Source organism: Pseudorca crassidens, chromosome 3 (genome assembly GCF_039906515.1).
Source record: "Pseudorca crassidens isolate mPseCra1 chromosome 3, mPseCra1.hap1, whole genome shotgun sequence".
In the NCBI taxonomy this organism is placed as follows: Eukaryota; Metazoa; Chordata; class Mammalia; order Artiodactyla; family Delphinidae; genus Pseudorca; species Pseudorca crassidens.
In genome coordinates this window covers 42353001-42365690 of record NC_090298.1, presented here as the reverse complement: position 1 = coordinate 42365690, position 12690 = coordinate 42353001, and the positions used below count along the sequence as shown (strand labels likewise).

The following is a 12690-nucleotide window of genomic DNA, read 5'->3' as shown; positions in this document are numbered from 1 at the left end:
TCCTGCCTGGTGCTTTGGGAGTCAGATTGGTAAAGCACTCCCGGGAACGGGATCAATAGGGGGTCCGACTCAACTTCTGTTTCGCACATAAGTTAATTTATAACTTTTCTGATATCACTAATTGATCCCTTGACAGAAGTGTGGGAGTAGAATTCTCGTCTTGCAGGAATTTAACAAAAATGGGGCTGAGTCTTTCTCCACTTTTCTCTTTCCCCTCTTAGCGGAAAACAGCTAGTTTGAAATAGATGAATAATGGGAAATTATTTGGGGGGAGGGGCTAAGTGTTATTTACTTCCCTCTAGTTTTCATTTTTCTTATTATCAAGTGTTATCAGTAGTTCAGAAATTGCTAAGGGCTGTGTGTGTGTGTGTGTGTACATTGCATGCATGTATTACTTTTATTGGTATAAATTGATGCCAAAATAATAAAATGCAGGTGATGAACATGTTTTAACTTTTTAAAAAAATTTCTTGGAGGTAACATCTTTGCTTTCTTTTATTACTCTCAGGAGGGGGTGAGGCAGGAATATGCATTTTAGACCTTTATCGATGTTCTTTTAACTTTGTGTTTTGGCAATATTTAATTTGGTGAGCTCAGTGACTGTTAACATTCTCTCAAATTGATAGGGGTCACTTTGCAGGGGGATCAGGTGGGAGAGAACGTGGAAGTGGGTGGCTTTTGCAAAACAACCAAATTGACCAGAATGTAATTTCTTCTTTTAAAGGAGCAATGTCAGGACGCTTTAATTTTCAGGTTACTGATGGTTTGAACTTTACACCACAACAAATGTTTAGTATCACAGCTCGAGCTCTGATCATTAGCTTAAAAGTAAACAGAGGACTGAGCAACTCTCCAGGTAAGATTTTAACTTCATTGAGTGTTTGGGTTTAAGTGTTTTTCAATTTATTTAGAAAGTTCTACCTGAATGGTATAAAGTGTCATCTTTTACTATAGAGTGATATCAACAACAGTGACAAAGTTCCAGAAAGAACTGTCTCTTTGCAGGAATTTAGCAAAAGCAGGGCTGGGTCTTCCCCACCCCTCTCTCTCCTATCTCCTGTTCCTCAGAAGAGGGCGTGTTGGTGAAGGGCAATGGGGGGAGGAATCTTTATTTCCAGGTGCACTTTCTTCCTGCTCTCTCCTTAGGGTCCTTAAAGAAGCAGGAGAGCCAGGCTCTGTCCTGACCATCTAGATCTTGGGGTTTTCGTTTTTGAATATAAAAACGCTTTGTATCAGGGGGACCATCAGGATTTCACTGAGTTCCTGCTTCGGGGCCCTGAAGCCTTTGGACTGCTTTTTGCCAAGAATGGAAAGATCTAAGGTAGCATCTCTGGCTCAGTACCCTCACTGCAGGAATAGAAAAAGATTTACCCAATGGCAGGGGTAATGAAAAAGGAGGAAAAAATTAAAACTTGTTATTTCACAAAAAAAGCACTGAGGTAGATGGCACAGGAAATAATAAAATTTTATATTTCAGTTTAAAAAAAAAACCCTGTGCATTGTAACTTGTTTAATTGATATGCATTTTCAGTCAAATATAGATGGAAAAAGACACTAATCATTTTATTAATTATGGCCACTCCATGGTTACTCTAGCCAGTTGTTCTCAAGCTCTGGGAAGATTTAAAAAATAGCAGTGTCTCAACCTCACCATACACCAATTGAATGGGAGTCTTTGGAATGGGTCCTGGCCATCATTATCTTTTTTAAGTCCCAGGTGGTTCTGAAGTACAGCCAGGACCGAGATCCATGGGTCTAGCATTGTACTAGTCTTTTAATCCTTACATCTATGCGAAATAGGTGATATATTCACAGCAAGTTGTCAGAATTTGTGGCTTAAAGAGATGATATAACTTGGCTATGCAACCAGGAAATAGATAAAGCTTACATACCTCTATTGTAACCCTAGAGAAAAAGGTTACTGTTTGTAACTTAAAAAAAAAAAACAAGAATTTTAAGGAGAAATTTTGAAATTTTTAGGTGCTTTAAGCATTTGAGCTCACAAAAAGAAACCTTATCAAAATCCAGTTGAAGATATGTTAGCCCAGATTCTTTTCTTCTGAAGCCTTTTATGTTCCATAATTTTTCTCTGAGAATAAGTGTGATGCTTCCATCGGGTTTTTCAAGGCAATTAGGGTACCATTTAGTTTTTAAAAAATAAGCAAACTACTGCACACTAAAATTCTGAAAACTATAGCAATCTATTAAAAAGAGGGTCTAAAATCAGAGTAAATCTGGTTGCTGCAAAAGATTAAATACCTTTCATCTATTCTGGCTAAACTCTGGTTTAGTAATTGAAGACAGTTTTATTAGATTAAAGGGGAGTTACAGCTGCTACAGCTTAGAAAGTTTTGAGTTTCTGGCACCTGCTTTACTGAATATTAGTTTAGCAAGAAAAATGTGTTGTCACCTTTGTGGAACTATGCAAAACATATAGTTTTCTTAGCCCTGTATTTAATATTTGGACTCAGCCCTGAGCCACCATCTCATTTCCCTTCCCAGCATGCTCTGCATCTGCCCTGCCCTGGCCTCCCTGCATCCTGTATCCAAGAATGCTCCCCTAGAACTTGCACGTTATCCTCAGATTCCAAAGTGAGCTGTTTCATTTTCCAGCTCCCTCTAGCTGGTTAGGTCTGTTATTCTTGGTTTCTGTGTCGCCTTTTATCCCCAGACTGTGACTTATTTCCAACTCCAGCTCCTGGCCAGGAGGAAGGAAAATGGATTTTTATTGTATGTTTCCATCAGGTGGTTCTTACATTTGATCTGAGGTTGGATGGGTGTGGAATGAGAACAATAGAGCCACAGATTTTAGAGATGGGACGGACACTATGGGTCACTTGGTCCAGTTGTTCTTGGCATTCTTCCTACCCTAACACCCCCAAGTAGCAGTGGCCCCCTCTGTTCTGTATCAGAATTCGTAGGTGTGGACATGCTTCTGAAGACCACATCTCCTCATCCTGTCTCCAGGACACAGTTGAGCCTTGCTCAGTCTGGCCCAGCAGCCTCCCCAGGATGTTGGTCCCTGATGCTGTGTGAAGCTGCAGGGATGATGATGACAGATGCCCCAGCCTTCTTCCCTCAGGACCCCCCATGTCAGGTCCTGCTGGGAGCAGACCCTGAGTGACCTCTGCCGCCCTCATCTATGAGCCAGCCCCTTGGTGGGGGGATGGGAGGCACTCTGTGTCCCACCTCTGGGGTGACTCCAGCTGTCAGCTGTCCAGTGTTGCTGCTCTTGTCAGACTTGAGTTGACCTATATGTTCTGAAATATCAGGGAAAATCTATTTCTTTTTATAGAGCTATGGATTTGATAGAACTATAATAGGAGAAAATCTATTCCTATTCTAGAATAGATATTCAAATACTATTGATATTTATGTTTTTATAGTGTTTTATATTTTTTATCTACTGAACTGAGTTGTTAGAAGGATTTAAACAAAATCATGTGTTGAAAACCAAGTTTTGATCATCTGTATTTGGCACATAAAAAACACTGAGGCTTGGACAGTTTCAAAGTCATGTAACTAATAAGAATCCTAAGCCCCAAGACCGAGTGCCGATGCCAACCCCAAACCCTGTGCTCAGATCACAACTCCTGTCCTTTCTGTACGTGCCTGTGTTCCAGGGCTGTCTCCATTTTAGAACATCAGTTCCCTGAGAATGAGACCATCATGGTGGCTATTTAGTTTGTCTCCTTCTTAATGTTATTGATGGACTGATATACACAACCAGGAAAAGATACATAGCAATTTAATAAACAACAATGATTATACGGAAATTTTGTGTGTTTTACTTTCTTGGACTATGGAAATACTGCAACCCAGAATTAGCCAGCTTTTTTTTCACCTTCAGTGATCCCATGCCCATTGGGCTTTCCCCACCAGCCTAGCAGCTCGTGGCCATGCTACTGCCTCCTTTGCATATACTGCCCTAAAAAGTGGCCCTGGCTCTAGACTTGTAAGAATTTGTAGCGTTAGACAAGGTAGTGATAAGGATACTTAGTGGGTGAATGTTTTAAGGTTCGTCATAGCTTGTATGCCCTGCCAAATTTGAGAGTCACTCTTTAACTCAGTTATTTTAAAGCAGGAAGAACTATAGTTCTAAACAAACTTTCTGTGCGTGTGAACTAAGAAATTCACTCGATGTGTATTTTCATTTTGTTATTTTGTATAAAAACACATACATACATATATATGTGCATATATATTTGTGTGTATGCGTGTGTGTGTTTATATATATATTCTATTTCTTTCAGGAAAATTTATTCCCCAGAAAGGAATTTTGTAACCAATTTTTTTCACCTTGAATGCCACCATTGAATGTGTTTATCTTTAGTGATGGCATTTTGGAACAAACTATGGCCTTAGGTCCTAGTCTTTCTGTGTATCCAAGTTGTACTTGGTTCTTTTATATAGAGTGTTGAGGAGGGGTTGACCTTGAGAGCTTTGTCAAACTAGTCTAGAATATAAGCTTACACAGACCTAGAGTTAAGTAACCGATTAGCGAAGGGTATTCATAGCAAACTGTGTGACTTCAGTCCCCTTGGGGTTTGGTTATGATATAGAGGGAATCATGTCTCACCAACGGGCCATCTATCCTCCATGGTGGGAATTGAGGGAGAGAAGAAAGCAGAAGGAAGTCACAGCGTGTTGCTAAAGGGTTTAGAGCAGAGATTTATGAAACCTTTTAGTCAGATGGTGTTGAAACACTGGATTGAATATTGTAAGGCTTAGCAGGAGGTAACCGAGAGCTATAAGAAAAGATTGTCAATCTTGAAGGAAAAAATTAAAGGCTTACTAAGTAGGGAAATAAGAGACTTATACTCGAGAGTACACTAATCATGCAAAATATATTATGCTAAGCGTCCAGTGAGGGCGCAGACTGGGTGAGCTACTTGCGTTCGGGGGAGGAAAATTTCCCATAGACTGCAATGCTGAGGGAGATCTTGTTGGCCAGATGGGTCTTAGGCTGCCCCTGCAGAGTGAGTAGCATTATGGTGGGTGACAACAAAGAGGGGTGAGCATACCAGAGAAGACAGCATAAATGCAGATGTGAAGCCCAGGGAAGAGGCAGGCTGTGTCTGGAAGGTGGAGAGCAGAATCTATCAGATTACTTGCATGATTCCTCACATTTCCTAACTCAGATATCATTTCAGCACTGAGCTCACAGTAATATAGTGTAGGCAATATAGTGTCAACTTTTTAATAATACTCATTTCAGAGTCAGTGAGACCTACGTTTGACCATTAGGCAAGTTGCTTAATGTCTCCGAGCCTTATCATCCCTTCTTAGTGATGAGGAAACAAATACTTACTTCTTAGGATTACCATGACATCTGAAAGAAAAGACAGGACTGTGTTTGTGCTATTTCCTGGTATATCTCTACTCCTTATTCTAGGGCTTGTCACATACGAGGCACTTGATAATGTCTGTTGAAGAGATGCACAAGACCCCCTAGCCTGGTGACCATGAAACTCTTGCTGTTATGGTAGTGGTGGTTTTTCATGAAATAAACACAATAGGTGTACCTAAAAGAAGGGTGAAAAAGATGTCTTTACTCCAAGACTTAGAGTCTTTAATGTGCTGATTTGCTCTTCAAATCTCCAAGAGTTACATATGGAGTGAGAGCTTGCCAAACAGATATGCTTAGAGTCCTTTTATTACCACACTCCTTGTAGGACAGTTCTTCTGTGGAATATAGATTTAGGTGGGACCTTCGTGAATCCTTTCCCAAATTAAGTGCTTGAAGCACATGGATGAAAATATCAATGCTTGGATGAAAGGAGATGGGGTGGCGTGGGGGGAAATGATGGCTCTTGGTGAACTGGGCTGCGCGGCAAGAGATGCTCATGGAGCAGTGGCAACATGGGGCCAGCTAGCCTTTCTGACTGAACATGCTCCAGGTTACTGCCGACTAGCAACTAGACACTCTACTGGGTTAGGAAGCTCGACAAAGGAATGAGGGATTAATATAGCCTGGCTGAGAGAAAAGTACTCTTGGCCTGGAACATCTCTGGTGGCCTCTACCCCAAAAGGCTAAATAAGATAATGAAATGATTCTTTTAAAGAGTCCCTCCCACCTACCCCCCGACACACCTGCCAAAGGTAATCCTTGAGGTGAAGGAATAAATGAAAAGTTAAGAGTCCTTTATAAGCAGGAAATAATTAAGAAGGCACGGTGGGGAAAAGTTCCAACGCAAAACTGAAGATGAGAAGTTGGAGGCTGGGGAGCCCAGAAACTGCACACAAAAGAGGTATAATCCACTTGACAGGATGGGGGCCACCTTGGCAGGCAGCAGAGAGTGGGCCTCAGTTATGACTTTCTGTAATGTTGACTAAGCATACAGAATAATTCCTCTTGGCCTCCCCGGGGTGACCTCACATCCTGGGTCCCCAGCTCCAGAAGCTAGAAGGTGGCAGTGACCGCAAAACTTTCAGCAGCAAGAACTAAGAGAAATGTGGGAGGGAGTTAAAGCATCTGTGTGTGTGTGTGACAGCCAAGGTTGTACCAAGGCAGTCCTGAATCTGGGGCAGAACTGTGATCCTGAGGCTGATATGTCCAGGTACTCCTGCCTACGCCTCAGGAGCCCCAGGACCTAGTGCCTATCTCAGGAGCTCTGGTATTTTATTTTATCTTATTTTATTTTATTTTGTCATTTGTTTTTCAGCTTTATAGAGGTATAATTGACAAATAAAATTGTAAGATATCTGAAATATACAACCTGATGATTTGATTTATGTATACATTATGAAAAGATTCCCCCTCATCCAGTTAATGAATACATTCATCACTTCACATATTTACCTTTATCTTTTCAGTTCTACTCTCTTCGCAAATTTCAATTATACAATACAATGTTAACTATAATCACCATGTTATACATTAGATCCTCAGACCTTATTTATCTTATAACTGAAAGTTTATACCCTTTTAGCAAACTCTCATCATTTCCTTCACCCCCAGCCCTATGGCAACCACTTTCTAATCTCTGTTTTCATGAGTTTGACTTTTGTTTTTAAAGATTCCACATGTAAGTAATACCATGCAGTATTTGTCTTTGTCTGCCTTGTTTCACTCAGCCTGGTGCCCTCTAGCTTCATCCATGTTGTTGCAAATGACAAGATTTCCTTCTTTTTTAAGGCTGAATAATATTCCATCGTGTATGTGTGTGTGTATCACATTTTACAACATTTTCTCGATCCATTCATCCACTGGTTGACATTTAGGTTGTTTCCATACCTTGACTATTTTGAGTGATGCTGCAATAAACATGGGAGTACAGATTTCTCTTTGAGATCATCATTTTGTTTCCTTTGAATATATACCCAGAAGTGGGATTTCTGGATCATATGGTAGTTCTACTTTTAATTTCTTGAGAAACCTCCATACTATTTTCTATAAGGCTGCACTAATTTACATTCCCACCAACAGTGCGCAAGGGTTCCCTTTTCTCCACATCCCAAACTAGCATTTGTTCTTTCATGTCTTTTTGATAATGGACATCTTAACAGGTGTAAGGTGATATCTCACTGTGGTTCTGACTTGCATTTCCCTGATGATTAGCGTTGATGAGCACCTTTTCATGTGCCTGTTGCCTATTTGTAAGTCTTCTTTGGAAAAGAATGTCTATTTAAGTCATTTGTCCATTTTAAAATTGGGTTATTTGGGGTTTTTTTGCTACTAAGTTGTATGAGATCCTTGTATATTTTGGATATTAACCCTTTATCAGATATGTGGTTTGCAAATATTTTCTCCCATTCCATAGGTTGCCTTTTCATTTTGTTGATGGTTTCCTTTGCTGAGTAGATGTAGTCCCACTTGTTATTTTTGGTTTTGTTGTCAGGTATTTTAAAGGGAACCTCTAAATTAAAGGCTCAGAACAATCTTTGCATGTTTGAAAATCTTACTGAAAGCTGGCTTCCTCGTGTATTAGCTGTCGTCAAGGTCCTGCCTTTAAGCACCTAATGTGGTTTAAATACTGTAGTCGGTGGCCCTCACTCTCCCAGGCTATAATGGTTCCGTCAGGAAAGCAAAATGAATGTCATTTAGGAGGCTTAGTTATTGGGTGATTGGCTCAACTTCATAGACAATTTATAAAGTGCCGACTCCAAGAGCTATTGCAAGGCTCCTGTGCAAGACCTAATGCTAAAGCCCTTTAGCAAGAGCTAAAACAGAAAAGAGAAGGTGAGATTGGGCCAGGATGACTGTAAATCTCTCTCAGATCTGCCACCGTATCAGGTTGGGGATATTCCCTAAACCCATGCAAAGTAAAGCGATAGAAACTCTAGCCCTATATTCCTCAAATTGTGGTCCATGGACCTCTAGTCTGTGAACTGATAAGAATGGGAAATGAAAGGAGGTGTTCAGAAAATTTTATAGCAATTTGACATTGTTGTGACATTTTATTGTATTTTATAAAATTATTGGTCCACAATGGATTTGGTGGGAAACACTGATCCTTCACTACAGAGTATTTGAGAAGCACTGCGCTAACCTGAATGTCCCCAAGTCACTCTGGCCCTTAGTTATCAATGAGATCACATTAGCACACTGACCACTCACTGGTTCTTCTTCTCTTAACATCCACACAGGCCCTTCCCTCCCCACGTTGTCCATGCAACCTGCACATCTGGGGGCTCCTCTGGAGACCGCCACCATTTGTTTCAGAGCCAACCTCTCCCCCAGGCATCCACAGATGGACACTCCGTCGAGCACCTGCAGCCGCTGTCAGGCCAGGACGCGTCTGTCCTCCCAAGTTTAGCCGGCGCCCCCTTCCTGTGCTCAGAGCCGAGCTGGGTGTCACTCGCCTGGCATTGCCTTCTTTCTCTCGAGATCAGTTAGACATGCAGGACTGCGGGGGCTGAGGGGCTCTTTTCATGGGATTTTCCTCCTTCATCTCTGGCCCCCGTAGCAAAGCACATCCACAAACAGCAGCCGCATGGATCTGTTGGCCCCTCACAGCCCAATTTCAAGTTCGAGCTAGCCAGCCCCCCGTCCATAACTACGTGTTTTCCAGTTTTCAGGGGTCTGTAAAGATCATTTCATTAACCATAGCCTTCATATGCTTTATACTTACATGCATGTTTCAGTCTTCACTTAGGTCCCATAAAGCCCCTTTCAGCTCGTGACCTGAGAGCTGTGACCAATGACATGGACAGTGCAGGAAACAGAACTATAACCTTTACAGTTGTAAGTTCCCCTAGACTCGGGAGGTTGGTGCGAGTCAATTCTGACAACAGCACAGAGGATGTTTCTATGTTTACGCAGCATCTGGTGAGTCCTGACATCTGTCCGTGCAGCTGGGCAGGGCTGGGCGTCTCTACAGGGCGGACCCCTCGCTTGTCCTCATCCTGTGAAGCCAAGCAGACGTGCCCATTTGCCCAGGCAGTTACTCATTCCCGTTGTGCTGGTTTTAAAACCGGGCACTTTGTAGTGAGCACAGGATGGAACACAATTGTCAGAAAGCACCAAGCAAATTCAAACGCTGTGTCTAAGAAATAAGAAGGGATCCTTTTATCACTAAAGATGAATTTAAAAGGAAACCCAAAGCAGAGTTGCAGGAGTAAATCCTACAGGATATGTCTGTCCATTTATGCTTAATATGTAAAATTATATACATAATTTCATGTACTGTTGTGTTTATATAAATATGTGTGTATGTAAGGAGAGGGTGTGTATTTAAGCTGCACCCAGAGCCATCTGTTTCCAACTTCACTGGTGCTTTACCACTACGACCATCCACATGCCCTCTTTATATGCATAAGCCTTCAAGTCTTTTTATTTTTTTTTTACTTTTGCATCCTAGGAATCTGACTGACTTGTCGTGTTTGCGTCTATGTGATTTCATTTTCTAAATGTCTATGTTTCCAAACCATCTTCCTGCATATAACTTTTCTTGCTTGCCATTCAGCTTTCTTTTTCCATTCTTAAACTGTGTGTACAGGGATCTGATAGCTGATCTGTCTATAGCTTTACATGACTAAGGAATAAAAAATCCAAAGTCAAGTTTAGAGGAAATAGCCAGAGTAAACCACATGTCTGCCCTTTAACCGTTGAGCCATTTCTCTCCAGGGTGACGTGGCAGACTTGAATTTAGCTTTTGCTCTGCTATCGCCTTTGTCTGGGGTGCATCTAAGGGAACAGATCGTGAGGTCAGCAGAAGTTCTGAAAGTGACACTGAAAAGAGGAAGTATAAATTCTCTAGTTCACACATGAACTCTGGAGGAGGAAAAAAGGGATTAGAGTGAAAACTGCATTGTGTGTGGGATCTTAATGTGCCCAAAGGCATCAAAACCTGCCCAGGTTCAGCTTACATTTTGAATACTAGCAAGAATGATGTCAGTCATATTAAGATGTCTTACGTCTAGCCCTAGTTCTTTAAAAAAATATGTATTTTTTGATGATGATCATTTCGAGCATTAGTTTCCACTACTTTTCATTGCAAATATATAATATTTTAGATTAATATGGTCTAAATAGGCTTTAGTGGATATGGTAGCCAAGATCCACTAGGTTATGCTGCAGTACCGAACAACTCCCCAGTCTCAATGGCTTACAATAGCAAAAGCTTATTTCTCACGTATGTTGTACATGGCCTGTGGGTTCCATCTGTCCCTTATTCCAGGGTCCACGTTGAAGGAGCAACCCCTCTCTTGGGCATTGCTGTATTTGCAGCAGGGGGAAAAGAAGTGATGGTGGATGCATGCGACAACCCCACACGTCTATGCTCGGAAGTGCCACGTATCACTGTGCTCACGTCTCACTGACTAAAGAATGTCACGTGAGCAAGCCTGGTGTCAGTGGTGTAGGGAAGGAGAACCATCTCATAGGGAGGAGACACTGACACAATAGAACAGTCCACCACGGTGGGCTAGCCTGGTAATCACAAAATAGTTGATGATACACTGAGAGTACGTTTTCCTGTAAAACAAACCTCCCCCACAGACAACACATTTGTCAGCAGGAATTAAAGCCCCTAGCTAGTTATGAGGTCATAGGGCAGGCAAAGTCTTGACTGATTGGAATCCAATTATTTTAAGGTTTTATTTTTCCTCTCATTATTCCTTCTACTTGACGAACCAAGAGGCGAGTGTCAAGAAAAGATATCATCAATGGCAGGTGGTAGTCTGTGGGGGATGTGTTGCCTTGGGGCTCAGGGCTGTAAAGGGCCTGCAGAGGGGTGTCTGGGACGAGGGGCATTAGAACCCACTGTCGGTCCTCGTGGAGGCAGGGGGAGGCTCCAGTGTGGAGGCACAGCCTGGGCAATGTCACAAGCCAGGCATGGTGAGAGAGGAGTGTGTTCTCCTTCTCGAGTGGACCGGGAAAGCAGCCCTTCTCACCACACACACAGCCCTTTCCTCTCCAAAGCATGCCGTGCCAGCGGCCTGGCCAGTGCTTTGACTCAGGGGACAGAGGAGAGCCCCTTTTGTGGTATACGAGGCATCAGACTGTATATCAGGCCGTTTATGCAAGTGCATTCCCGGATGTGACAATTCCTGTCTCCCCAAAGCAGCGTCTAAGATATATTTCGAGTCTGTAGGAATTCAGCACGGCAGCCCACGCTCTCTGCCTTTGGTGTGTGAGTGTGGAGAGAGAATATAATTTAGGAATTGGGCGCACTGTTGCTGCTCATTGATCCACTGCTGACCATTGATGACTGAGGACAGTGCCTTGGCCTCTAAGGTCAGAAGATCTGGATTAACTCTGTGAGTTATGGCAAATGACATATCTTTTAATCCTCAGTTTCCTCATCTGTAAAAGGGGGAAAATAGTAGTAATGACAATTGAAATCATTTTGAACATTCCGCATGTCCCAGGCGCCATTCTAAGCTTTGTTCTATACTACTCATTATGTCACTTTACAGGCCTGGATCCTAAAGCACAGGGAAGTTAAGCAACTCACCTGCCGCTACACAGCTGAGAAGTGGCAGAGTCAGAATGTGAACTCAGGGTCTTGACTACTTTCCTCTTGGCCATAATGAATTAACATAGAAAGTGGATACAAAATGTTTAGCACACAGCCCCACATGCAGCAGATGTTAAATAAATAGTAGCTAAGGCTGTTGTGATTATCTTTTTGCCCTTGAAAATGTTAGAGATTCTTTTCCTCTCATAGTAGCCAAAGGACTAGTTTCACGGGGCTGGCAATTTTCTGGGACACTGGAATTGGCTGCTGTGTTTACCCTAATGTGCTGCAGTAATTTAATGTATGGAAATGAGGTCATTAGAAGAAAATGACATTTACTTCACCCTGTAACCTGCTTACTGTTTCCCTTTGTTGGAGAGTCCCTGGTGTTCTGGAATACATTTCCTTGAGTGATGACAAGAGGAGGTGGCTGAGGAAAATGTCAGGTGGCCTCATGCCTGGATTCAGCAGTACTTCATCCTGGGGCCAAGCACAGGCTGGAGACACAATGAGGCCTGGGACTGGGGCAGCTCCAAATATCCCACCCCAGAGGGTCAGGGCAAGGAAGACCCCGTGGCAGGACTCCGCAGCAGAGCAGCTGAGAGCTGCTGTACAAAGTTGAGGTGCTTTTGCAGGATATGTTTGGCTAAATTTCTAAACTTCTATGAATAAATTTCATTGAAATACCCTGTCTTCCCTTCCACTTCAGTAGTCATGAGGAACATCAGTAATGTGGGGAGAGGAGAATGTGCAGAGGAAACTCTGCAAGGATATAAACGCAAATGCT

The 12690-nt window shown here is 42.3% G+C and overlaps 1 long non-coding RNA gene across 1 annotated transcript in view; it reads left to right on the top strand.

Annotated features, from left to right (window-relative positions):
- Nucleotides 1–617: 617 nt before the first annotated feature.
- The window catches only part of LOC137220679 (uncharacterized), a 29084-nt gene continuing 17011 nt past the window's right edge, over nt 618–12690 (top strand). The window contains exon 1 of the long non-coding RNA XR_010941741.1: nt 618–856. This is a non-coding gene — a long non-coding RNA (uncharacterized lncRNA). The remainder of the gene's footprint in view (nt 857–12690) is intronic.